This window comes from Dromiciops gliroides, chromosome 2, assembly GCF_019393635.1.
Source record: "Dromiciops gliroides isolate mDroGli1 chromosome 2, mDroGli1.pri, whole genome shotgun sequence".
In the NCBI taxonomy this organism is placed as follows: Eukaryota; Metazoa; Chordata; class Mammalia; order Microbiotheria; family Microbiotheriidae; genus Dromiciops; species Dromiciops gliroides.
The window spans coordinates 178653639-178679116 of NC_057862.1; the positions used below are offsets into that span (position 1 = coordinate 178653639).

The window sequence follows — 25478 nt, forward strand, 5'->3', positions numbered from 1 at the left end:
TAAAGACTGATAAGCATCTCATTTCTTCCTGCCCCCCACCCCCCAGTTACCTACATTTTCCAAACTAGCATTGAAATTTAAAATGGGATTGTATTGCATTTGAAACATTTTACGTATATAGTAAGAGTTTGTTTCCTGAGTTCCTTTTACAAAACTTGGTCAGTCAAAAAACACTTATTAAGTGCTTATGTCCCAAGGACCGGACTATATATACTATTGTACATAAATAAAGTAAATAAAAAGTAATCCTAAAAAAAAGTAATCCTTGTACCCTTCAGGTGGAAGTGCCGTTTTTTAAAATGAGTAAGATATAATGGAAAATAGAAAATACAGCATTAGGTCTTACAGTCCCTCTCCCCTCCCCTTCCCCCTTCCCCCTTCCCCCAATTTGTCCTGGGTGTGTATGTGTGTGTGTTTCTAAAAAATTAAATTGATTCATTCTAGCATTTCTGGTGCACCTGTTGTATGTAAGGTACTCGGGAAGATATAAAAACCCAGAGATGACAGGATCTTTGCCCTGAGGAAGTTTATAATTTAATAGAGGAAATAAGAAGTGTGCATACAGCCTCCGGGGTATCGCGCAAGATGAGCAAAGCGCTTTGTGAGACCAGAGAAGGAAGAGCCTTGTTTAGGATTCTACCAACCGCCTATGGGTGGGGTGGTAAAAGAAGAAAGGCATTTTTAAAACGGGCCTGGAACAAGGTCGGGTTTTCTCCAGGCATTTGGGTGAGAGGTGGAGCACCGGCAAAGGCACCGGGGCCAGAACGCCCGGGGTGAAGCATTGGGAAGAGTATTGTACTGCTAGAGATAAAGCACAGCGAGCAGATCGAGATGGGAAAGCCGCAGAGCCCCGGGATTTTGGAGGGCCTTGAATATTCCCCTTAAGTAGGGTTTCGGAATTCATTGTGGAGGCCATGGGAAAGGAGAGAAGGTCTTTGTGCAGGGCAAACAGGACCGTATCTGGGAATAGGAATGTTACTTAAGCAGTTTTGGGAGGATCAGGCCGGAGAGGGGAAGACCAGAGGCGGTAAGATAAGGCGGGGAGCTATGGCAACCCGGTATCACGGGACTCATGGGAAACCACCGTGGGCTTCTAGATTGCATGGCCCATGTTGGCACGTCATTCACAGCAATGTCTTCCTCATACACACGCGGCCCTCGAAGTTTTCTCTCCCTCCGGTTCTTCCCACCGCCTCAAGCCAGTGGTCTGGGTTGGGCATCGGCCAAGAGGCGCACGCATGTTTTGCAGCGCGAGACGCAGGAGGAGGGAGAGGTAAAAGGTCGAGCGCTTCTTTGCGCCAGTTAAAGGTTCCTCACAACTGCCCCAGAACGCCGCGGGAATTCTGAGAACGGGGCGGGCCTTCGAACTCGCGCGCTGAGGGGGAAAGGGTCAGGAGGAGCTCCCGCGACCTCCAATCAGAGCTCACTTGTAAAACTGGAGAATACCCGTATGTGAAGTCTTGCGCGGATACAAAGGCAAGTCTCTCGGTTGCTTCTTCGTGCCCTCCACTGACCAATGAGCACCTTCTTCAGTAGAAGTGACAGTACCTACAGCCAATGAAAGACCAGTTTCTTCCTCTGGTGCGGAATCACTTCAATTCGGTCTAACCCACCTATAGTTTCTATTGGACAGAGCTCTGAATAGCAGCAGAACGGTCTAATCAGGAGTAGGTACTGAGAGGAGAATGAGCCAATAGAAAGGTCTCCAGGAGTGGGGCGGAGGTCTCGGTTTTCGCGGTGTCGGTGGACGAGACGCGGGGGCCATTTTGTGAAGAGACGGCGACGGGGACGGAGAAGTATTAGAAGCGGTTGAAGAGGCCGTCTGGAGCAGCAGTCCGTTTCTTTATCGCTGTCGGATCGGGGAGGCGGAGATCCAGAATCCAACCTTTTTTCCCTCTCCCCACCGGGTGAGTGGTGAGAGTCGACCCGGGAGAGAGCCTGAGACCCTTGGGAGAAAGCAGGGAGGGGGGGAGGGGGCGGGGGAGGGAACCTGAGGGAAGAGGCCCAGAACGATTCTCTCCATGATAATACCGCGGCCCAGACTGACTTTTTACTGGCGCGGCTTGAGTCTTTGAGGGGTGGGGGTAAAGGGATTCGAATTGGCCTCAGCTCCATCGAGGGTTGACCATAGTTCCCGAGACCCCGCGAGCATGTGCTATATAACGGCTCCCTGGGGTAGAAAACACCATCTTTCCCTTTCTGTTCCCCCGGCCCCCCCCCCCCCCCCCACGGTGGTAACGGCTGCCGGCCGCCTCCCGTGTATACGACTGTGGCGGCTCCCGGGAGAAACCACGAGACGGAGAAAGTGGGGAGGGAGTGTGGGAGATGCTGATAAGATGGATGAACTTATTTGTGACGCTGATCTTTTCGCCTTCAGTAGCTTTAATCCTATTTTCCTTTTCTTCTTAATTAAAGATGGGAAAGGGGGCGGGTTACCCTGGAAATAGATGCTCACTTCCATTGAGGTCCCTTAAATTCTTGAAACTGGTAGATGGGTGGGGGTTAGCGGACGGGTGGAGTATTCGTGGAGAAAGATCAAAACACATTTTGCCGGTAGTGTGCCTTCTATTCACGTAAATCAAAATAGAAGTTGCAGAATACTAACTTAAAATATTTTTTTCTCTCCTCTACAACAGAAAAGGTGGCTTTTGCAGTGTTGAACTTAACTTGTATTTGTGGGGAAAGTAATTAATCGAAATTCTAGCTGATTTACTACTTTTTATCTGCAGGTTACAAATGATAGTTAGTGAAGTTTTGCTGAGAGGTAGGTATTACTGCATTTCCCAGATGAGGAAAATGAAGCTTACCGTGTGAATTGCCAAATTCATAATAAATCATTAGTGGAGATCGGAAGAGAAATTATGAATTTCAGTCATGAGTTCTTTTTTTAAAAAAATTTTTTGGTGAGACAATTGGGGTTAAGTGACTTGCCCAGGGTCACACAGCTAGTAAGTGTTAAGTGTCTGAGGCCGGATTTGAACTCACGTTCTCCTGACTCCAGGGCCAGTGCTCGATCCACTAGGCCACCTAGCTGCCCCCATGAAGGGTTCTTATGCAGTTAGTCCAATAAAATTGTGCTAGCTATTATAGTTACTTTCAAGAGGCTCCTTTAGAAACTACTGGAAGGAAATTGGAAACTTCCAAACAGTATGTTAGGTATATAAATTGTCAGCGAAACGAAATTTTTTTTTTTGCTGGCAATGGTGGTTAAGTGACTTGCCCAGGGTCACACAGCTAGTAAATGTCAAAGTGTCTTGAGGCCAGATTTGAACTCAGGTCTTCCTGAATCCAGGGCCAGTGCCTTATCCACTGTGCCACCTAGCTGCCCAGAGACTTAAAAAATTAAACGAATTTGGGATTAATATAGAAATTACAATTTTAATTGTAGCTTACTGTTAAAAATTTGTAAAAAAGTTTCCTAAAAATTGATCGATTCTTGGGGGTTGATATCTTAATTTTCATTTAGTGTAAAATATAGTATAGAAGATAAAGACCAGAAAATACTTTTTAGTCTACATCTCACCAAAACCAATATTGTTGACTTTTAGCCACTGGTGCCAAAATAAAGTCAAGGTAAAGGAAATCTCTTGAGAGTTGACTTTAGTAGTTTTATGCCAAATGATCCATACTTTATAGCTGTAATATTAATAACATTTATATATAGTGTTTTAATATTTGCCCAGTGCTTTACATGTTATAATTTAGTCCTTAACAACAACCCTGTGGGGTAGGTGCTATTATTCCTATTTTACAAATGGGAAACAGATTAAGTGACTGACTGGATAGTTGATGTCTGAGACAGGATTTGAACTCAGGTCAACTGGACCAACAGTGTCCACTATGCCCCCTAGCTGCCTGTTATGAACACTAATAAAAAGATCCTTTGTTCTACCAGAGTAACACAGAAAATGAGGGCAAGAGAGCAAGAGAAGGGCAAGTTATTAACAAACATTTGTGATTAAACTTCTAAAAATAGAGGATAGGGCATGGACTAAACTGTCTTCTTTATCCATCCTCCATAGGAACTTAATTAGGTCCACTTGTCAGGGATAATTAGTAAGAGGTGAAAATTTAAAGTGGACTCAATTCTTACCATATGGATACTAGAGGGTCATTTTTGGATCCTAGCATCATCATGTGTACCATGTAATGAAAGAATTCAGGTTAAAGATTTTTTTGAAACTACCTGGCTTGCCACAGACCTTTTTTTTTTTTTAAAGTGAGGCAATTGTGGTTAAGTGACTTGCCCAGGGTCACACAGCTAGTAAGTGTTGTGTCTGAGGTCGGGTTTGAACTCAGGTACCCCTGACTCCAGAGCTGGTGCTCCATCCACTGCACCACCTAGCTGCCCCTTTTTTGTTTTTTTGTTTTTTTTTGTTTTGTTTATACTAGACATACTTTACAGTAGGGTGGGTAGAGGCAACATTTAAATGTGGTGCCAGGCTAAGGAAAGAAATGAGGAAAGGAACAGGTATATATGTTGCCTGCACATTGTGCTCAACGTGTTATTCCTTACTCTTCGTGTTTCTACCACCTTAAAGATCTTAGAGTTCAAATAGTCCAGTTTCTAACATTTCTAGATGAGGGAACGGAAAAACATTGTTCTTTACATTGTTTTACTTCCCAGTGGTTGTTACTTCTGCAATAGGTAAATAAGACTTAACAGAAGTGCATAATATAACCAGATTTTTAGATAGTGATAGTATCACATTTGAAGTTTTAGGTCTTGATTTTTAATAAAAAGTACATTTTTTCCTTGTGAAGTATTAATGTGAAGGAAAGGTTAGTAATTAACATTCCATGGGGAGGCAGTCAGGTACAAATAAGGAGCACTGGATTGAAAGTAAGAAGACGAGAATTTTAGTCTGGATCTGCCACTAACTAGTTGTGTGATTTTGATCAAGTTATTAATAACATTTTTGTATCTTGGTATGTCTAAAATGAATTGGATGATCTTTTACATTTACAATCTATGATTGAAAGCCCTTTATTTGAATAAAGGAGTAAAAGGGGGATAAAGGTTCATCAAAAACTATCTCTAATAAAGATGGAGGTTCATATTCTCAGGGCCAACGTTGGTTATTAAAAGCTTTTGTCTGGGACTTTTTAAATGAAAAGCCTTTAAAAAAACTTTGTAAATGAGCAAGTATCTTAAAAAATCTCTTGAATAAGTAGGCTATTTCACCTAAATGTTTTTAGGGATTTGTTTTTGAGATACAGTATTGTTTGATTATACCTCTGTTCTCATCTTAATTTATGTTGGGAATGTTAGGGTGATAAAGACTTCTCCCCAAGGTATAGAAATGGTTTTGGAGCAAGATGGAGCTATTTTGAAAAAGAAAAAAACCGACCAAATTTGTGGTACTATTGTAAATAAACCTGATAATATAAAAATACATTTAAAGAAATGTGATTTCCCTCCTTTCCTTTCCATCTCTCCTTTCTCCCACCTCAAAAAACAAAACAAAACAAAACAAAACCCCAAACCATACAACTAAAATTGGGCCAAAGAATTTATTTTAATTTCTTACTTGAGTTCAAAAGGGGTGGGGTAGCGAGGGAGGGAGTAAGAATTTGGAACATAAGGTTTTAAAAATTGATGTGAAAATTTGTTTTTACATTTAACTTGGGGGAAAATTCTAAATAAATGAATTATTCCTTTAGGAAGCTATGTGGAAATACTTAATTTGAGTGGTTACAAAAGGTTCTGTAAAGCTGACATAAAGGAATACCAAGTTCTCTTGGTATATTTTTTCTCTTTTGTAATTCATCAGTTTAACAATCCACTATGGTCCTGAGTAAGCATTAGTGTTGAGAAGATTAATTATTTCTCTTCGTAATATTCTTCTTGCTCTTCTTTTAGCTTCTGAGCAAAGGGTTACCTTTTCAAATAGGTCTTGAAGTTGACAATTCAAATTTTAAGCACTAGCTCCAAATAATTTTGTATTCAGTCTCTGTTCTAAACCAAAACTGGTATTTGAAAGACTTAATGTCTAGTGTGATTAAGTAATTAATATGTTAAAATGCACATCTTCATAATTTTGTAATCCTGGAAGTTGTTCATGTGACTATAGATCTTGTTTGCATTCCTTTTTATTTCTATCTTGCATATGTAGTTAAGTAAAACTTTTAAAATTTTGGACATTACAAACTCATAATTGGCATTAGAAGTTCTTGGGCTGAATGAATTGCTTGGTTCTATTTGTGTTAGGTAAAACTTGATTTGAAAAAGATAATGTAGATAATACAAATCTACTTTAAAGTTATCTGATTAACATGGAATACTGAGTCAATGGTCTGTCATCAGGAGCCCTTCCCATTTATAGTTTTTTTTTTTTTGGTGAGGCAAATGGGGTTAAGTGACTTGCCCAGGGTCACACAGCTAGTAAGTGTCAAGGGTCTGAGGCCAGATTTGAATTCAGGTACTCCTGAATCCAGGGCTGGTGCTTTATCCACTGCGCCACCTAGCCGCCCCGCCATTTATAGTTTTAAGAGGAAAGTTTCCTAATTCAGTATTTCATAGGAGGTAAGGTAACCAGCTTTACTTTTTTTTTTTTAAACATCCACAATACCCTATTAGCTTCTAAGAGGAAGCAATCTTCAGTGAGCCATAATCTGCCATAATACTTATGATTCATAATAAGCCTCGGGTACTATAACATACAAACTAGTGGTTCAACCTGCCTGTTAATTTGTCTCTAACATTGGTATCAAGTGCTGCTTTATGTGAAATCACAATGGTTCTTGTATTTTTTTCACACTTATTAGGTACCCCGCCATCCCCCCCATCCCCTTTTTGTCATTAAGTTCTGTGTACTTTTTTCTTTTTTTTTTTAAAGAAATTGATTCCATGGATAATTTTATATACTTTTTGGTCTATGGAGTGTTACTTGGACTAATAACTGCATACCTTCATACACATATTTGTGTAGTGTAATATGACTTCTGGGAATGTCTTTAGACTTGGAGATGAACCTTCAGTATTTCTTTATAATGAAATAACTTAAATACAGTCTTAATAAAAACCTTTATTTTAGTATAGAATCATTCATTTCTCCATTCAGTGGCCAGTTTTTCCTAAATTTGTTTATAACAAATATGCGTGTTTACATATCTTTTTTGAGTCTCTTCAAGGTATATCCCTTTGCCCCAGTGTATTCTTCATTTATTCTGCTTACCTTCCTGTTTAAGAATTATTATGAAAGACAGTAGAGATAATGGGGGCGATAGAGGCCCCTCTCTACCTTTCTATCCAGTGGGATATTTATATTTGCCAAAGTGGGGTTGGAGTTGAATTTAAAACTTCTTTCCAACAGTCAAGTGCTTCTGTCTTGGGGGTTTTAGGGCACAGCATTTCTGAGGAACTTTGACTCAATCTGTCCCTTCTCCTTTCACAGGGCAGCAAGGCGAACCCCATCCCTACTCACTGGAGCTCAGCTTTGATTTTTAACCTCCCCTCCCTGCCCTTCCAAAACACACACACTCCCATCCAAAAGCCTGATTTTGTAAAGAAATTTTAAACATAATGATGCAACTTGGCGCGCACTGCGGCAAACTTGTAGGTGTTTTTTTTTAAAAATTGTTTTCAAAAACGAGACCTGGATTTAAGATGTAATTTTTAAAATTTCTATTTCTATTTTTTTCTGCAGCAGTTGGGTTAGAGGAGGAGGAGCCTTTTAGCCTCTCATAAACTGACCTCTCTACTTCCTCATGTATTTTTAAGATTGAAATGATGATGTGAAAAGGGCTTTGCTTGTCTGCTACTGAGAACTTTACCCTTGCGGTTTTTGTGGAAACTGCTTTTGGAAAGAGAAAAGAAATAAACTTTACTGACTTGACATTTTTGCACCTCCCGTTTTTCTAATCTGGGCTATTTTTATTTTTGTTTTTTTACAGTGAGATTTTTTTGATCTTCAGCTACAGTAAGTTATTCCAATTTTTTTTTTCATTTTTCCTGACTTTCCGCTGATTTCCTTTTTATTGTTGTTACTAGTTACTATTATTATTATTTATTATTATTATTATTATTATTATACTTATGATGGTGATGATGATGATGATAATGGCACTGCTGATTTTTAACCGGATTAAATCGAGTTTTTCTGAATGTTCCTGAGCATTTCTCCTGCCTCCTGATTGACTTGGGAGTTTTGCAACCTTGGAGAGAGAGCTGAGGCATTAGCATTTTTAAGTGGATTGATCCCTTAAACCTTTTCTCTCCCAACCCCACCCTCACCCTCATCCCCTTCCCCACACTCAAAGAATTTGACTGGCTGCTTAAGTCTGTGACCTAATTTTTCCTGATCTATAACTTAACTGTTTTAGAGCATCTCTGGACGTCTGTATTTTTAATTTTTTTTATTTTTATTTTTTATTTTTAATCTTTCATTTGTTACATTTTTAAACTGTGCTGCAATAAAATGTGTGTGGTACTGCTAATCACCTGTAGTGGTGATGGCATTTTCCCAGAAAGCCATCTTCTTCCTATGCCCCTTGAAATCCCTTCCTGCTCTTCATGTACACTACCCCTCACAAACTACAAGCTGCGACACCATGGATGCCCAGTCTGGAGCAGCAGCAGCCAGGATCACCTGGAGCCAAAGGGGTTCTTCGGAACAGATGCAAACCCATCCTGGGTGATGGTAAGAGGTGTGAGGTCCAGTTGGTTTCATTGAAAAGACTAGGAAATACTCCCAAGTTCAAGTGTCCTGATGTAGCTGTCTTGTGGAAATGACATTTAGGTTATGCCTTCACTTTGGAACTCAAAAGACTTTTCCTTAGGAAAGGCCACCTTCATTACTATTTTGAAGCCTATAAATCCAGTAAGACGTAATTTGGACTATTCTAGGAATTTGTTAATTGGGAAAGAGCCGAGTTGAATTTTGCCTTTAGGATTAAAAAAGGATATCTAAGCAGAGTGTCCTTCAAATTTTAGAACAGTTTTTTAACATACCTAAGAGGATGAAATGTTTAGTACTGTAGAAACATTAATACAATTATAAATTTTACTTAACCTGCTTATTAAAGGCCCAAGGGACCTCCAGTAACTGCTAACACTTTGTGTGCATTTAAAATTAAACCATTTTAGAGGTGTAAAAGACATTTCTTTAACTGTATTAGAAGTCAAATTCCTCACTAACTTAGATTTTTTTTTTTTAAGTGAGGCAATTGGGGTTAAGTAACTTGCCCAGGGTCACACAGCTAGTTAAGTGTTATGTGTCTGAGGCCGGATTTGAACTCAGGTATTCCTGACTCCAGGGCCAGTGCTCTATCCACTGCGCCATCTAGCTGCCCCCCATTTTTTTTCCCCTTGGGCAATGAGGGTTAAGTGACTTGCCCAAGGTCACACAGCTAGTAAGTGTCAATCAAGTGTCTGAGGTCGGATTTGAACTCAGGTCCTCCTGAATCCAGGGCCAGTGCTTTATCCACTGCATCACCTAGCTGCCCCTAACTTAGATTCTTTAACTAAATTAATTTGGCTATATGTTTAGATTTATAGTGTATTATGAAAAATGTGATAGAATATGTTTGTTTTTTAAATTTTTAAATTTATTTTTTCTGGGCAATGAGGGTTAAGTGACTTGCTCAAGGCCACACAGCTAGTTAAGTGTCAAGTGTCTGAAGTCGGATTTGAACTCAGGTCCTCCTGAATCCAGGGCCAGTACTTTATCCACTTCGCCACCTAGCTGCCCCAGAATATATTTATTTAATCTCAAAATTATTATTTTAAAATATATAACTTTCATGAATATATAATCTCAAAAGGGCCTGTTCCACAGTATTCTAAAGTAGGGTCTAAATTAGCACAAAAATCACAGAAAGAATTAACTGTCACAGCTTCTTCCTCTGAATGGCTCTAAAGGCTAAATGGCTTTTTTCCTACTTTCAGGGACTGAACAGCCTATCAGAAGCTCCTTAAATGCTTAACATACTTTCATTTACATATTATTTTGATTATAATTCTACTAGACTTTGTGTAGTTTCTGTTACTTTGAATTTTGAGGGATAAAGCACCATTAACCTTATACCAGTGAAATCTGATTAAAATAAACAGGACTGAAGGAGAAAAGGAGATGTGATAAATCAGTAAAAAGTACTCTTGTGTAGAAGTTTTCGATCAAGGGATTGGGGTGTTAGGGAGGTTGATAATCAGGAAGACAACAAACCTAGTCCTGATACTGTATATATACATACCACCTCCTTCCTGTACATGGCTTCCTTGAGCTCCCTTTAAAGCATGGATTCTGAGATAAGGATTTTAATGTGTTGCCTTTGGGTAAGGTGCTGACATCTGTATAAAATAATAGTAAGGAACAGGTTGGCTAGGTGAGAACTACCAACTCTGGGGAATTAGTGGTTCATAAACTTTATAAACTCACTGGGAATGCTCAGAGGTAGTAATAGTCCATTCCTGACTTGAAAATAAAAGGAATAGGACCTGTTCCTTGTCAAAATTCCCAGAAGTTGGGTTTTTTGCGTGTGTGTGTGTGTGTGTGTGTGTGTGTGTGTCACACAGCTAGTGTTAAGTGTCTGCTGAGGCCAGATTTGAACTCAGGTACTCCTGACTCCAGGGCCAGTGCTCTATCCACTGTGCCAGCTAGCTGCCCCCAGAAGTTGTTTTACGACATTGTAAAATATATTTATAAACTCAGATTAAGTTTTAATTTTATCCATGTTAATGGAGGGTAATGGTAGCTTATATAACCTCAGAAAGCAAAATAATCAAAAGAAATTAGCTCATTTGTATAAAGGTATATCTGATTTGATGATTATGAATTTCCATGGATCTTTGATCTCATCCATATGGATAAAACAGATCTACCCATCCGTGCTTTTTACCTTCTGTGATATGCTTTAGGATCTTCCCCAGTGTCCTAGGAAGCCTTTTAAACACCTTTCAGGGTCTTTTAACATTTTTTATTTAGTGTAATATTTAGGCTGTCAGTTTGTTAATCCCTTTGATAATTCAGTTTAAAAAATGAAGAGACTAGATATCTCACTAAGGAAAAACCTGGAAAGCCATGAATTTTCTTCATCTTTTCTTTATCTTCCCCTAAGCTACACTTCTAGGTAAACATCTCCAGCCTGTGGAGAATTTATGCTTTATGTAGTTTAGTTGGCTGTCGTATTTACATTTTGCCTGATCTTGGGCATAGTTTTGGTTTAAAATATATCAACCACCTGGATTTAGCCCATTGCAGGATGGTTAAGCAGATGGTCATATGAGCAAAGAACTCTAAAATTTATTTTAATGTAATTAAAAACAGTTGAAAGCAGTTTGCCACAAAATATAGATAATCCAGTTTACTGACAAGGCATTATTCAAAGGTTTCAAAAGTGTTTAGTAGCTTTATAGCTTTAGGTCATATGATTAGTTATAGTTGAATTTCCTAACCATCTGTAGCCTGAGTAATTGTTAGGAGAAATGAAAAATAGGCAGTTACATGCTACATGGATCAGTGCTGAGTTAAATCCTTACTAAAGAAGGCTCCTCTGATTCTGATTAAATGTTTCTGGAAGATTCTCTTTGCTCCTGGAGAATAAGTTAATAGTTTAATCTGGGGACCCCTTGGTTGAAGTCAGAATTGATGCAATATCCTAGAAGTCTTTTGATCAGTGGTGATGTGAGGTTATACAATTTCTGGGCTGAATGTTAAGAATGTAGTGGTTTTAATTTAAGGACAGTGATTTAAATTCATGGAATAACTTCAATATTTCCTTAGTATCAACTCAAGACAAAATTTCGTTTTCTAGAGAAAGTGATATGCAAGTTATGACAGTTTTTATAACCTTCATGACATTTTTGTATAGACATCCAAAGGTAGGTAGAAAACATATTGCAAGTAACTGCAATAATCAGAATGTTCTTTTTTTAAAGTAACAGGTAGAAAAGTATGCTTGCTTAAAAAGATACTTTAGTTTCTGTTAACTGCTTTAAACCTTTATATTTACTTTCTGGTGGAATTCATTGGAACTACAGAGTACCATTTCATCTTTTTAAAGTTTTGTTATATATGTATTTACAGCCAAATGGCAGAAGAATGAAATTCTCACTTTATTTAAGCTAGTGGTACATAATGGTATTGAGAGAAGCAGGTAAAGGAGAGGTAGGGGACATATAGTCTTTTTTTTTTTTTTTTAGTGAGGCAGTTGGGGTTAAGTGACTTGCCCAGGGTCACACAGCTAGTAAGTGTTAAGTGTCTGAGGCCAGATTTGAACTCAGGTACTCCTGACTCCAGGGCTGGAGCTCTATCCACTGCGCCACCTAGCTGCCCCGACATATAGTCTTGAAACGATGCCCATTGTATGTTCACTCTCCTAGAAAAAAAAGCCTGACAGGAAAATAGCTCTTTGAGGTTTGTAAAGCACCTTTCCCATATTCTCATTCAGTCCTCATAACCACACTGTGAAGTAGGCCCTCTTTCCCCCATTTTACATATTTAGAAACTCAATCTTGCCTAGTTTCCCAGAGCTAGTATTGAGTTTGTCTTCCTAACATCGAGCCTAATACTCTAGTCCAGGGCTTCTTAAACTTTTTCCACTATTGATCCCTTTTCCCCAAGAAATTTTTATATGACCCTGGGTATATAGGTATATAAAATAGGTATACATAACCTTTTACTTTTGCAAGGTCTTTTGTGACACCCACATTGTCACAAAAGACCTTGACCACACAAAAGACCCTGACCCACAGTTTAATAAGCTTTGCTCTGGTTACTATAACAAGCTGAAGTTTTTATTTGGCCTTTTTAGTATAGCTAGGTTAGATAGGTTATAATTAGATTTAGGTTTAGAGCTAGAAGGATCCTTAGAAGTCATGTAGGTTTTTGTTTTGTTTTTTGGGTAGGGCAGTGAGGGTTAAGTGACTTGCCCAGTGACACACAGCTAGTGTCAAGTGTCTGAGGCTGAATTTGAACTCAAGTCCTCCTGAATCCAGGGCTAGTGCTTTATCCACTGCGCCACCTAGCTGCCCCCTGAAGTCCTCTCATCTAGTCTTAACCTTTCTCCCACCCCTACCTCATTTTTATAGAGGAGGAAACTGGTCCAGAGATTTGCCCAGTGTAATAAATGTCCATGGTGTTGCTTCAATGGCCAAACAAGTCTTCATGTGCTAGTGAAATATCCATTCATGAAAATTGGAGTATTTTATTTTAGTAAATATTTGTTACAAGGTTTAAAGAGAGTATGGTAGAATGGATGGAAATCAGGAGGCAATTCATAATTTTTCCTTTTTTCTGATGGCTGATTACGCCAAATTATAACAGCAAATAATTCACGTAATTATGTAAATATAACAGCTTCTATGTTTGGGGAACCATATTAAAAAGTTACAGAGAATGTCTCATTGATAAGTTTTTCAATGTCGTGAATTCTTTATATTCTAATTGCTACGAGCCGGCACCAACCAGTTTATTATTGCACTTGGTTTTAATGAAATTATGGTGATTTCAGAAAGAATGGAGGGACTTCAGTGGAAGTTGGCAGAGTGAATTTGCTAAAGTCATAGTATAATGATACACATGGGAGAAGGGGAAAACATTTGGTAGAGCTAAAATCCTTAATAGAGCAAGAAGAATGAATGGTAGAAGGGGAGATAAACTGCAACCTACTTTATTTTTTATTAAAAATTTTTTTCGTTTTTATTTTTTGCTGGGCAGTGAAGGTTAAGTGACTTGCCCAGGGTTACACAGCTAGTGTCAGTGTCTGAGGCTGGATTTGAACTTAGGTCCCCTTGAATCCAGGCTCTGTGCTTTATCCATTGCAACACCTAGCTGCCTTTTTTTTTGGTAACCTTTTTATGTACCTTTTTTTGTACCTTGTTGTCCCTTCTCTCCACCTCCTTGTCCTATTATAGCTACTTTAACACAAAAAACCTAAATGACATAAAAATTCTTTTATTTATATGCAAATCTAGCTCTTGATAGTACCTTAAGAAATTATCTAGTTATCTAAGTATTTTAGATTTATTTATAAGGTTAGTAGTTGGAAAGGACTTTAAAGTATCTGTTATCTATGTCAAATTCCTGCCATATTTTATACTAAGGATCATAGAGGTCAGTGTCGAAGCATAATCTTTTTTTTTTTTTTTTAAGTGAGGCAATTGGGGTTAAGTGACTTGCCCAGGGTCACACAGCTAGTAAGTGTTAAGTGTCTGAGACCGGATTTGAACTCAGGTACTCCTGACTCCAGGGCCGGTGCTCTATCCACTGTGCCACCTAGCTGCCCCGAAGCATAATCTTTTAACAGAAAAAAACACCTCAGTTCTGTGTTTATATTAATGACTAGATATTTTTCATGAAAGGAGATAACTTTGTGTGTTAACTTTCCCAATAATCATTCAAGGTCCATGTCTATTGTCCTAATAAGCACTTTGGTCTCTTTATAATACTCTGTAGTTTAGAAACATGTTAATTTTAAGTAAAGTTTTCTAATTTGGGATAAAAGAAGGAAAAAATATGAAGTTATAGCAGTCAAATTTAGGACGCTAAGATATCTTATAACTATACAAATTCAGCCATTTTATCTGCTAGCTCCCTATGTCTTGTGAAATTTACTTTAAAATTTAATAATGTACATATCACAAATCTCCTTTCTTTACAAATGGTAATGATAAAGATTACATTTCTTAAATTGTCCTTTCCCAGTTTACAAATTTTAAGTCACTTTTTCTTGTTATTTGCATTGTGAAAATTATTTTCATTCTAATTCTCTAATAATCGAACAGGCTAGAGCGCTTGGAACCTGTTGCATCAATTTTTAAAAATCAGGTCTTAGAACCTAATGTCCCTTGTCACTACTTGATGGTGTGTCTGAGCATCTTGGATAAACTCTACAAGAAAAACCAAGTATGAAGCGTCTAACATTGAAATCCCTCTTTGTTTAAAGCTGTATCTTTTGGTTTCCTCCCAGTTCTGTCTGTTGAACACAGATGAATATGAGGGTCAATAATGTGGATCTGGAAAATGTAGCTTGCCCATATTTATCATTTACCAGCATTTTGCTTTTCTATGTCCATCACTGTAACAAAAGGAAGAGAAAAAAAGAGATGATAATGGGGCAAGGGAAGCAGCTTAAGCTGAGCTTTTACTTAGGATTTATTTTCTTTGAATCCTGTGGGGCTTGTGTTGTCATTGTAGTTTACCAGCCCAGTTGTCTCTTGTGTCACTATTAGAGCCAAAATGGAATTGAAGAGCTTAAGACCATATGGTTTTAGCAACCCCAAATCAGTTACAATCTGATTAGCCAACTTTATTCTCATTCTTAACTCTGCTGCCATCTGGTGATAAAGTTGACTGTAGAATTGCATTTTTAAAAATTCAGATATCTATGATGATATGGTTAGTGCTTAGCACATCTTTCAGTTCTTTAAGAAAGTATTCATATTAAACCAGCTTGTGGCCTGGGCAATCTATGTATCTTGGGTCTTTTATTTCTTGATACCTACCTGTATTTTGCTCTCTGTGCCCACCTTTGCATTGAAGTAATGGAGTATCAAGGTATCTTGGCTTAATTTAAAGGTTCGTCAGATCTTAATAGCATTTCTCTGCCACAACAAATGTATATGTGTAATCTGCAAATATTTTCAAGATTTGTTTACTTAAATTCATCAGAGCATTACAAATGTTTCAGGGTTTCCATGGAATACTCAGTGTTGCCTTAGGGTGCATGATGAAACCACTTCTTGAGGCATCTTTTCATTTAGCTACAACTTTTGTTTTTGTTTTTGTTGTTGTGTTTTTTTTTTTTTAGTGAGGCAATTGGGGTTAAGTGACTTGCCCAGGGTCACACAGCTAGTAAGTGTTAAGTGTCTGAGGCCGGATTTGAACTCAGGTACTCTTGACTCCAGGACCAGTGCTCTATCCACTGTGCCACCTAGCTGCCACTAGCTACAACTTTTGATGTATGGTTTCATCTATAGTGAAAATGTTGATAGTTATAAGAAATTCTAGTCTATCAATTCAGTCATACATAGAATACAATAGCTACATTAATACTTGTAGACAGTTAGAGCACTGCTGTCCTCTTCTCTTACTGAAGAACGGGACAGCCATGATTGAGGCTTATTTTGCATTTTTACTTTATTGTGACTCATGTTTTATTACCTAGTAACTTTTTGGTGCTTACTCTGTACTTAACTACTCTGGTTTGGATAGAAGATGTTTTTGTTGCTATGATTTTTCCAGCTTGGCTTAATCTTTTAGCATTTGCATTCTCCAGGCATGTGTGTGTGTGTGTGTGTGTGTGTGTGTGTGTGTGTGTGTATGTATCATATAAAAATAGATATCTTCATAACTTTTTCATTGGATAGTATGTGGAAATTGCAGCTAAACAGAAATAAGTGTGGAAGACTTTGTTTAAGTGATAGAGATAAAGGTATTGGAAGTCCAAGATGAGCTACCAAAGTTACTGTCTAAGGAAAGTCATTTGTTTTACAAGTATTTTAATATAAAAATTTGAAAAAGCTGGTAGGAATCATGTTACTTTGTGTGCTTTCTGTTCATTTTCCTGGAATAAGACAAATGAGAAATGATAGCTTGTGGGAATCTAAAGTAGAGAAAGGTGGTTTAGGAATTATAGAAGGTGGGGAGAGTGTATTACTGTCATGTTTTCATTAGAAACGTGGTCTAGACCTGGGCTTCTTAATTTGTGTGTGTGGGGGGAGGGGGACAGTTGAGGTTAAGTGACTTGCCCAGGGTCACACAGCTAGTAAGTGTCAAGTGAGTGAGGCCAGATTTGAACTGAGGTAGGTCCTCCTGACTCCACAGCCTGTGCTCTATCCACTGCGCCACTTAGCTGCCCCTTAAATTTTTTTCCACTTGCAACCCCTTTTCATCTGAGAAATTTTTACTTGACTCCTTGACAGCATGTGCAGTGCAAAGTGAGCATGTTGTGTGTTCAGAACCAAGGCTTCACTTACCCCCACTTTAAGTTCTCCAACCCCATATGGGGTCACAACCCATAGTTTAAGAAGCTAGGGTCTAGGCAGGTTCTTGTTTTCATCCGTTCTCAAAAAAATTGCCATGTATTGAACATGTGATTATTCAATAAACATTCAACATCTATTGCCACAACATAAATTCTCTTAACAGATCTGGTGTTTCTGCATTTATCTAAATTTTATCTTGAGGCTTTTCAGTTTATGGTATTTAGTGATATCCAAAAATGTCCATCTTTACAAAGTAATACTTCTGTTTTAAAGTAATTCTTTGAAGTCTGATAAAGATAAGTGTTTGGAATATTGATCATCACTTGTGACTTGCCCAGGGTCACACAGCTAGTAAGTGTTAAGTGTCTGAGGCTGAATTTGAACTCAGGTACTCCTGACTCCAGGGTCAGTGCTCTATCCACTGTGCCACCTAGCTCCCCCCCTACCTATGTTCTATAATAAACCTTTCCCAGTTGACACTACTGCTAATGCCATCCTAATATGAGTGCTTTCCCTCTTGATCATCTCCAGTTTAATCTGCCTAAGTCTTGTTTGTACCTAGTTGGTAACACATTGTTTCCTCCATTAAACTTTGAGCTTCCTAGAGAGCAGGATTATTTTGCCTTGTTTTGTATCTCCCATGCTCAGCATAGTACCTGGAACATCATAAGAAATAGGAACTTAATAAATGATTGTTGATTGATAGTATGTATATATATTGCCCTGATTGTCGCCTGTCTCTCTGAAGAGAGGAGAAAGATATTTTTCATTTTCTTTTGTCAGGGTCCAAAGATGGTTATTGTAATAGCTCAGAGTTCAACGTGTGTTTTTTATTTTTTTGTTTATATTGTTAGACATGTTTTCATAGGGTTCTTTTTACTTTGCATCATTTCATAAAGGTCTTCCCCTGTTTATATAAATTCTTCATGTTTGTAATTTCTTCCTTTAATGCATAACATTCATATACTCATAGCTGGGCACCTATTTTATTTCTGGTTATTACTATTACTATTTTTTTTTTTGCGGGGCAATGAGGGCTAAGTGACTTGCCCAGGTCACACAGCTAGTGTCAAGTATCTGAGGCTGAATTTGAACTCAGGTCTCCAGGACTGGTGCTTTATCCACTGTGCCACCGAGCTCACCCCCTAGTTTTTAACAGAAAGTTTGATCTTTCACTTTAACTGGCATCCTCAAAAGGTCTTTTCTTGCTTGCTTAGTTTCTTCAATCTGAAGACTCATTGCCATAATTGCCTCAGAAAATATTTCTCAGGGAAGAATGAACAGTCTCATTCTCATTTATGTATCCTGATGCCTTCTATTTCTTCTTGAATACTTTCTTCTTGTCTCGTGGAATTAGTTGGGGAGGGAAGTTTTATTGACTATCCAGATAGTTTAGGTTAATAATTTATAGATGTCCTAGGGGGCAGCTAGGTGGTGCAGTAGATAAAGCACTGACCCTGGATTCAGGAGGACCTGAGTTCAAATGTGGCCTCAGACACTTGACACTTACTGGCTGTGTGACCCTCTGCGTAACTTAACCCTCACTGCCCCACAAACCAAAACAAAAAAATAAAATAATTAAAAAACCCAAATGCACCAAATAATAATTTGTAGATGTCCCAAGGTAGTTTCAAATTGATCCCTTATGACCCAGATTTTAAGTTTGGGTATTTGTGAGTCCCTCCCTTGCCCCCCCATCCTTTAGGTTAGAAAGATAGGAAGTTTGTTCTTGGAAATTTGTTTTCTCAGTGTGGTAAAATGGGATAAGAGCTAAATTTAAATTGGTTCTAATCATTTGTCATCTGTATCATCTTCAAAATTATACTTTACATCAGTTACCTTACCTGTAAAATATGAAGAGGTTGTCCTAGATAACCACTTTCTTTCTACTCTAAAATCCTGATGTTATGATCTGCTAATACTAGCAAATCTTTTCAGATTCCCTAAGTAGCAAGCTCCTCAAAGGCAAAGATAGTTCTGTATTTGTATCCTCCTGGCACATAGGCACTTTACACACTTCTGTGTATGGCTTACCATACATTTCTGCCATGGAGTTGAAAAAAAAGTTTTATACTAACTAACCTTGATAGATAATATTTTATTTTATTTTTTTTAGTGAGGCAATTGAGGTTAAGTGACTTGCCTAGGGTCACACAGCTGGTAAGTGTTAAGTGTCTGAGGCTGGATTTGAACTCAGGTCCTCCTGACTCCAGGGCCGGTGCTCTATGCACTGTGCCACCGAGCTGCCCCCATATAGAGATAATATTTTCTCATAGAGTTCTTTTGTTTGGTTTGTTTTGGTTTGGTTTGATTTTGCGGGGCAGTGGGGGTTAAGTGACTTGCCCAGGGTCACACAACTAGTGTCAAGTGTCTGAGGCCGAATTTGAACTCAGGTACTCCTGAATCCAGGGCTGGTGCTTTATCCACTGCGCCACCTAGCCACCCCCTAGATAATATTTTAAATGAAATTAAATACAGTAAGAAAGATTAAAATTTTAATCTGCACAACCACTTAAATGTTTCAGTAGACTGAAGGTTTAAGTTTTTTTTTTTTCTTGTTTTTTTTTTAAAGTGAGGCAGTTGGGGTTAAGTGACTTGCCCAGGGTCAAACAGCTAGTAAATGTTAAATGTCTGAGGCAGGATTTGAACTCAGGTACTCCTGACTCCAGGGCCGGTGCTCTATCCACTGCGCCATCTAGTTGCCCAAATGTTTACATTTAAAAAAAAAATAAAATCACTTTTTCCTTTGTTGTCAACATTTTTAATCACCTTTTAAGAGCAGTGAACTTGTTGACACTAACATATCCCTGGATCCAGTACCAGGAATGTGTGAAACTGTCACATGAAAAATTTTAAGGCATTATTTCTCCTCATACCTCATTAAATTTATAGGACTGTAACCTAACAGTAAATGTTTTATGCTAACCCTCTTGAGGTTTGTTTCAATCTCAAACTATTTCCATAGTTAAATAAGGACCTTGTGACTGAGAAACTAGAGAAGGCTGAGAAAGTTTTATGGGACTCGTTCCTTTGAGTGGCATGGACTTGTGTTTGCATCTGATAATTAAGGTTATGTTACTTAAAATAGTGAGATTTTTCAGAACTTCATAGATATAGAGCTGGAAGAGACCTCAAAAGCTATACAGACATCCAGTTGCTTCATTATACACAAATGAGGACACCTAAGGCCACTAGAAATGATTTGCCCCAGGTCACAAAATAAGAGACCAGTGGGATTTGAATCTTTTGATACTCCAGAACCTTTCTATTGTGCTATTCAACCTTTTGATAGTCAATACTCAGAATCACTAAATGATAAAGTGATATTTTCTTAAAACCCTATTAAAAGATGAATTCGCTGGTTAGAACCACTTTGTTTTCTTGCCACTGAAATTTTCTGCCTTCATCTTTGCTCATACTATTCACCATTTCTGGAATTCTCTCTTTACTTGATATTCCCACCATCACTTTCTACCTATCTCAGTAATTTTGAACCTCTAGCTGCCTTTATTCAAAACTGGTTCTTAGTCCTCTACCAATCCCTCTTATTTCCATCCCCTCATTTAAGCCCCACCAGTGTCATTCTATAGCTACCCACTCTATCACTCACTGCTTTCTGGAATGCCTGAAGTATATGTAATAAACTAGCTTTTGTATTAGGTATTTTCCTTTCTCTTTCCATCTCTCATCCATTGAGACCTGTCATGACTTTTTGACACAGCTTCACTGTCGATCTTTTCTAGTCCTGGACATTGAACTGTGACATGCTGGAAGCTGGAATACCTTAGGTTCTTCATTACATACTCCCTCTACCATCATCACTTAGTAATATTTCTTCTTGGAGGTTCACTCAATGCTTATTGAACATTCAATCAAGATTCTAGTTGCTATTGTCTACTCATCTCCAGGACACTACTCTTCTTTATAAAGTTCAGTTCCTGGCTCACATTCTTTCTCTAACTTCTGTTTTCATACTGGAAGACAACAACATAAATATTGATACTACTTTCTTTCTTTATTCATTCATTCATTTCTTTATTTATTTTTTTAGTGAGGCAATTGGGGTTAAGTGACTTGCCCAGGGTCACATAGCTAGTAAGTGTTAAGTGTCTGAATCCAGATTTGAACTCAGGTACTCCTGACTCCAGGGCCGGTGCTCTATCCACTGTGCCACCTAGTTGCCCCTTGATACTACTTTAAATACCATTTCTTCTTAATCTTTAGGTCACACACATTAACTGGAGGTATCTCACAGAGCTCTGTTCTGGACCCTCCTTTCTCCTATTTCCTCTCTATGTAGATTCTTAGATCTTAGATCTTTGCTCCTGACCTCTACTCTTCTATCTCTGTTTATTAGGCATCTCAGACTGAATGTCTCATAAACATCTTAAACTCAACATGTCCAAAACCGAATTCATTCCTACTTTTTACTTCTCTATTACTGTCAAAGGTGCTTCTGTCCTCTCAGTCACCTAAGCTTACAACCTAGGTGTCATCTTCAATTCCTCATTTGTTACCTTCATTATACCTCAGACATATCCTGCCCCACCCTTTCTGTCCTCTACACTATTACCACTCTGGTGCAGGCCCTCATAAATTAATTCCTGGACTATTGAAATAGCCTTCTGGTTTGTCTCCCTGCATTAAGCATTTACTACTCCAGTACATATCTCCATTTATCTGTTAAAGTTGATATCTTCCTAAAGTGCAGATCTGATCACATTACCGCCCTGTTCAGTAAACTCCAGTGATTCCCTTTCACTTCTAGGATCAAATATGAAATCCTCTTTGACTTTTAAAACCCTCCGTGGTCTCCTACCTTTACAGTATTCATACACCCCCATGTCCTCCCTTCCGTCACACTCTTAAGTCCAGTGACACTGGCCTCCTGTCTTTTCTCAACACACTACATTTCTGGACATTTTCACTGGCTGACTTACTCTTTTGAGTCTCAGTTAAAGTCCCACCTTCTATAAGAAGCCTTTCCCAGTTGACATTAATGCTAGTGCCTTCCCTTTGTTTATAATCTTCAACTTGTATATGTCTTGTTTGTACTATTGAAATATTTTCATGTCTTCATTAGACTGTGAGGTCTTTGAGAGTTGAAACTTTTTGTTTTGTTTGGTGGTTTTTTTTGGCTCCTTTGGGGGGCAGGGGAAGGGTGTATTTCCCATGTTTAATGTGGTACCTTGTACATTGTTCAGTTTTGTGACCCTATGAACCATATTGTTCCTGGGATTTTCTTGGAAAAGATACTGGAGTGGTTTGCCATTTGTTTCTCCAGTGGATTAAAGTAGAGGTTGACTTGCCCCTGGTCACAGACTTAGTGTCCTAGGTTGGATTTGAACTCAAGTCTTTCTGATTCCAGGCTCCATTCACTAAGCTATCTAACTGCCTCTACTTTGTATGTAGCAGGTGCTTAATAAATGCTTGTTAATTACCTGTTGAAATACCATACTTTTATTTACAATCTTATTCATATGCTATCTCCATGATGTTTTTTACAATTCTTGCAGTTAATAACCTTTTTTGTGCCTTTGCTACAGTCATATGACTCATTGTGAGATTGCATTTGAACCCAGGTCTTCTCACTCCAAGTAGTGCATTAATCACTTCACTAAAGTTTGCCTATGTTATATCTTCATCATTTTGCAAAAGTGGGAGACTATTGCATATCTTAGAGATGTGTGTTAGTTTTCCTGAATTAAAAAAAAAAAGTTTTGTTACAAGAGATGGCTCATAGGTTAGAGGAAAGATATATTTGGAAATAGGTTTTCAAAACAAGTTGGTAATGAAAAATAGTTTCAAAAAGTTTGTGGGGAAAAAAATCTCTTTGCATGTTTTCACCAAGGATTCCTTTGATTCTGTTGTAAATAAACCTTTTTGTAGAAATGAAATTGGCATATGGTTCAGTAATTGATATTTTCTTTATATAGAATTTTGTAACAATCTTTACCTTTCCCTCTTGTTTGATACCTTCTTTTAAGATGTTCATTCAAGTGTTAAAAGAAATGATTATTCTAAAACCAACTTTAATAATTCCTTTATTTGCCCCTCTAGAAGAACTTATAAACCAGTCTTCTATTTAGGTCCAATTTTGATAATACAGCCTCTATTTTGTTTTATTTTTGAAAATAGATGTTTATAAGTTTATGTTCTTGTACTAGGGTATGTTCATTCAAATGAAATCATACATGGTTCCATAGGTTCCAAACCTAGCAGTTTTAATAAGAATTTATATTGACTTAAAAATATAGTACCTCTTAGGCTCATTTTGTGTGTTATCTGGTTTCTTTATTCATACATTTTTATCAGTTTATCAGTTTCTAGTCAGCATATGGTATATTCTGATTCATTTTTCTTTATTTTTTATCACTAAGTTTTAGCATGTATTTTTAAAAATTCTGCATATTTTTTTGTTGTCTGCTATATTCTTCTGATTAGCTTTTTACTACTGTTTGTATTCACAAGAACTAGGTGTATGGTATAAGTGGTTCTATTAATATCTATACAAGATGTGAATAGCTCTGCCTATGCTAATAATCATAAAAGGGGTGTGGTATTGCTTTAAAATTAAAAAAATCTGGCTTTATTATTTTGAAATCAGGAGGGAGATAATGACAACAGTTATGGCAGCTAATCATGAATATGCTTCTGTGTTACAAATTGTAGGCTTGTTTATAAATCAGCTATATAAATCAGACACACAGAAATAACTCGGATAAATCCTGAAATAGACCCTTGTGAAAATTGAACCATATTCCCAACCAAGCTCATGAACCATGTTTACAGATTGCAAGATGAGAACTGTTTTTGGTGGTAACAACTTTTAAAAAATTTAACTGTGGAAAACACATTGCATTCTTTCTATTCTTCTGTTAGGCCTGAAAGAAACTGTAATTCTAGTGAGTGAAGAAGTGAAAAAGAATTATTAAATGTTTACTGTGCTCTGGGAATACAAATAACAAACTACACAGCCCCTGCCCACAAGGAACATTCTCCATTTTAATGGAGACTACCCATGGAGGGTACTGGTGGCCAGGAAGGGAGTTAAGATCTAGAAAGTCACAAATGGCAAGTGGGAACAAATAGGGAAGAAATGACTGGATTGACATGGAGAACAAATAGTCTCTAAGGAGGGCAATTATCCAGCATTTATTAAGCACATTAGTAAATGAGAGCTACTTTGCTATGCACTGAAGATAAAAAGGAAAAAAATCATTGCTCTAAGGAGCTTACACAATTTAATGGGGAAGACAACATGCAAAAAATACGTATAAATTCCTTTAATCTAGCAACCCCAGTTAAATAGCTGATAACCAGAAGGAACAGAAAGTCTCTTGAGGTGTTCTAATATATCACAAAAATCTGTTAAATTTCATTCACTTGTCTCAAGTATGTTACATCTTAAAGGGTTAGTATTGTTTTCTCATCTATAACCTGATTAGAAATGTCAAATTAGGGGCAGCTAGGTGGTGCAGGGGATAGAGCACTGGCCCTGGATTCAGGAGTACCCAAGTTCAAATCCAGCCTTGGACACAACACTTATTAGCTATGTGACCCTGGGCAAGTCACTCAACCCCAGCTGCCCCTCAAATAAAAAAAAAGTCAAATTACGTTGGGAGATACACACAGATGTCACTTTTCCTGACAGTGAAGGAGAAAAAGTAGCAATTTGAGGGCAACTATTCTCAACTATTGAATGTTTTGTGGGCTTACTTTACACAATAAATGTGTTCCTGGATAATGTAAAGCAAAATTTATAAATTTGCTCATGCGTCAAAATAGATGAATTTGTGGGGCAGATAGGTGGTGCAGTGGCTAGAGCACAGGCCCTGGAGTCAGGAGGACCTGAGTTCAAATCTGACCTCAGACACTTGCCAAGTTACTAGCTGTGTGACCCTGGGTAAGTCACTTAAGCCCAATTGCCTCACCAAAAAAAAAAAAAAAGATGAATTTGTAAATAATTACTACTGTAAAGTGAATTTTTACTCCTTGCTATATGGGTTACATGTAGGCTGTTGGTCATATTTCATCATTGGCCAGTAGTATGTCTTTCATTATTCATCCATTTGTTCTTATGTCACTTTGAAGATGGATAATTCCTCTGAACTATAGGCAGTAGTTGAGAAAGAGCCATTTTCCGCCCTAATCTTGGCCAGTGATTCCCATTGCAATTCTAGGGTCTTGCCCCTCTCTCTTTATCTGCTTCCCCTCCTATTTTCCTGCAATTGAGTGTGTATGTTATTCCCTCCTTGAGCCAGTTCTGATGAGATTGAGGTCTTTGAGCCAATTCTGATGAGTGTTAGGCTCATTTACTGCCCAGATTAAATAGATTACTCCACCCAGTTGGGTTTGTGTGTGTTAGTCCCTCCTTGAAGCAACTATGATGAGTTTAAGGTCTTTGAGCCTATTCTGATGAGTGAATAATTCATTTACTGCCCTGCTCCTCCCCCATCTCTTCCCCTACTCCATAAGCCCTTTCCTGTTTCTTTCATGTAGGATTTCACCCCATGCTACCTCTGCCTTTCCCCCTCCCCCAGTGCATTCC

The 25478-nt window shown here is 38.0% G+C and overlaps 1 protein-coding gene across 1 annotated transcript in view; it reads left to right on the top strand.

The window, feature by feature from the left end:
- The first annotated feature begins 1722 nt into the window (after positions 1-1722).
- The window catches only part of HNRNPC (heterogeneous nuclear ribonucleoprotein C), a 50238-nt gene continuing 26482 nt past the window's right edge, over positions 1723-25478 (top strand). Inside the window, 2 exon segments of the mRNA XM_043983061.1 lie at positions 1723-1907; positions 7897-7922. The gene's annotated coding sequence lies outside the window, so the exon portion shown is untranslated.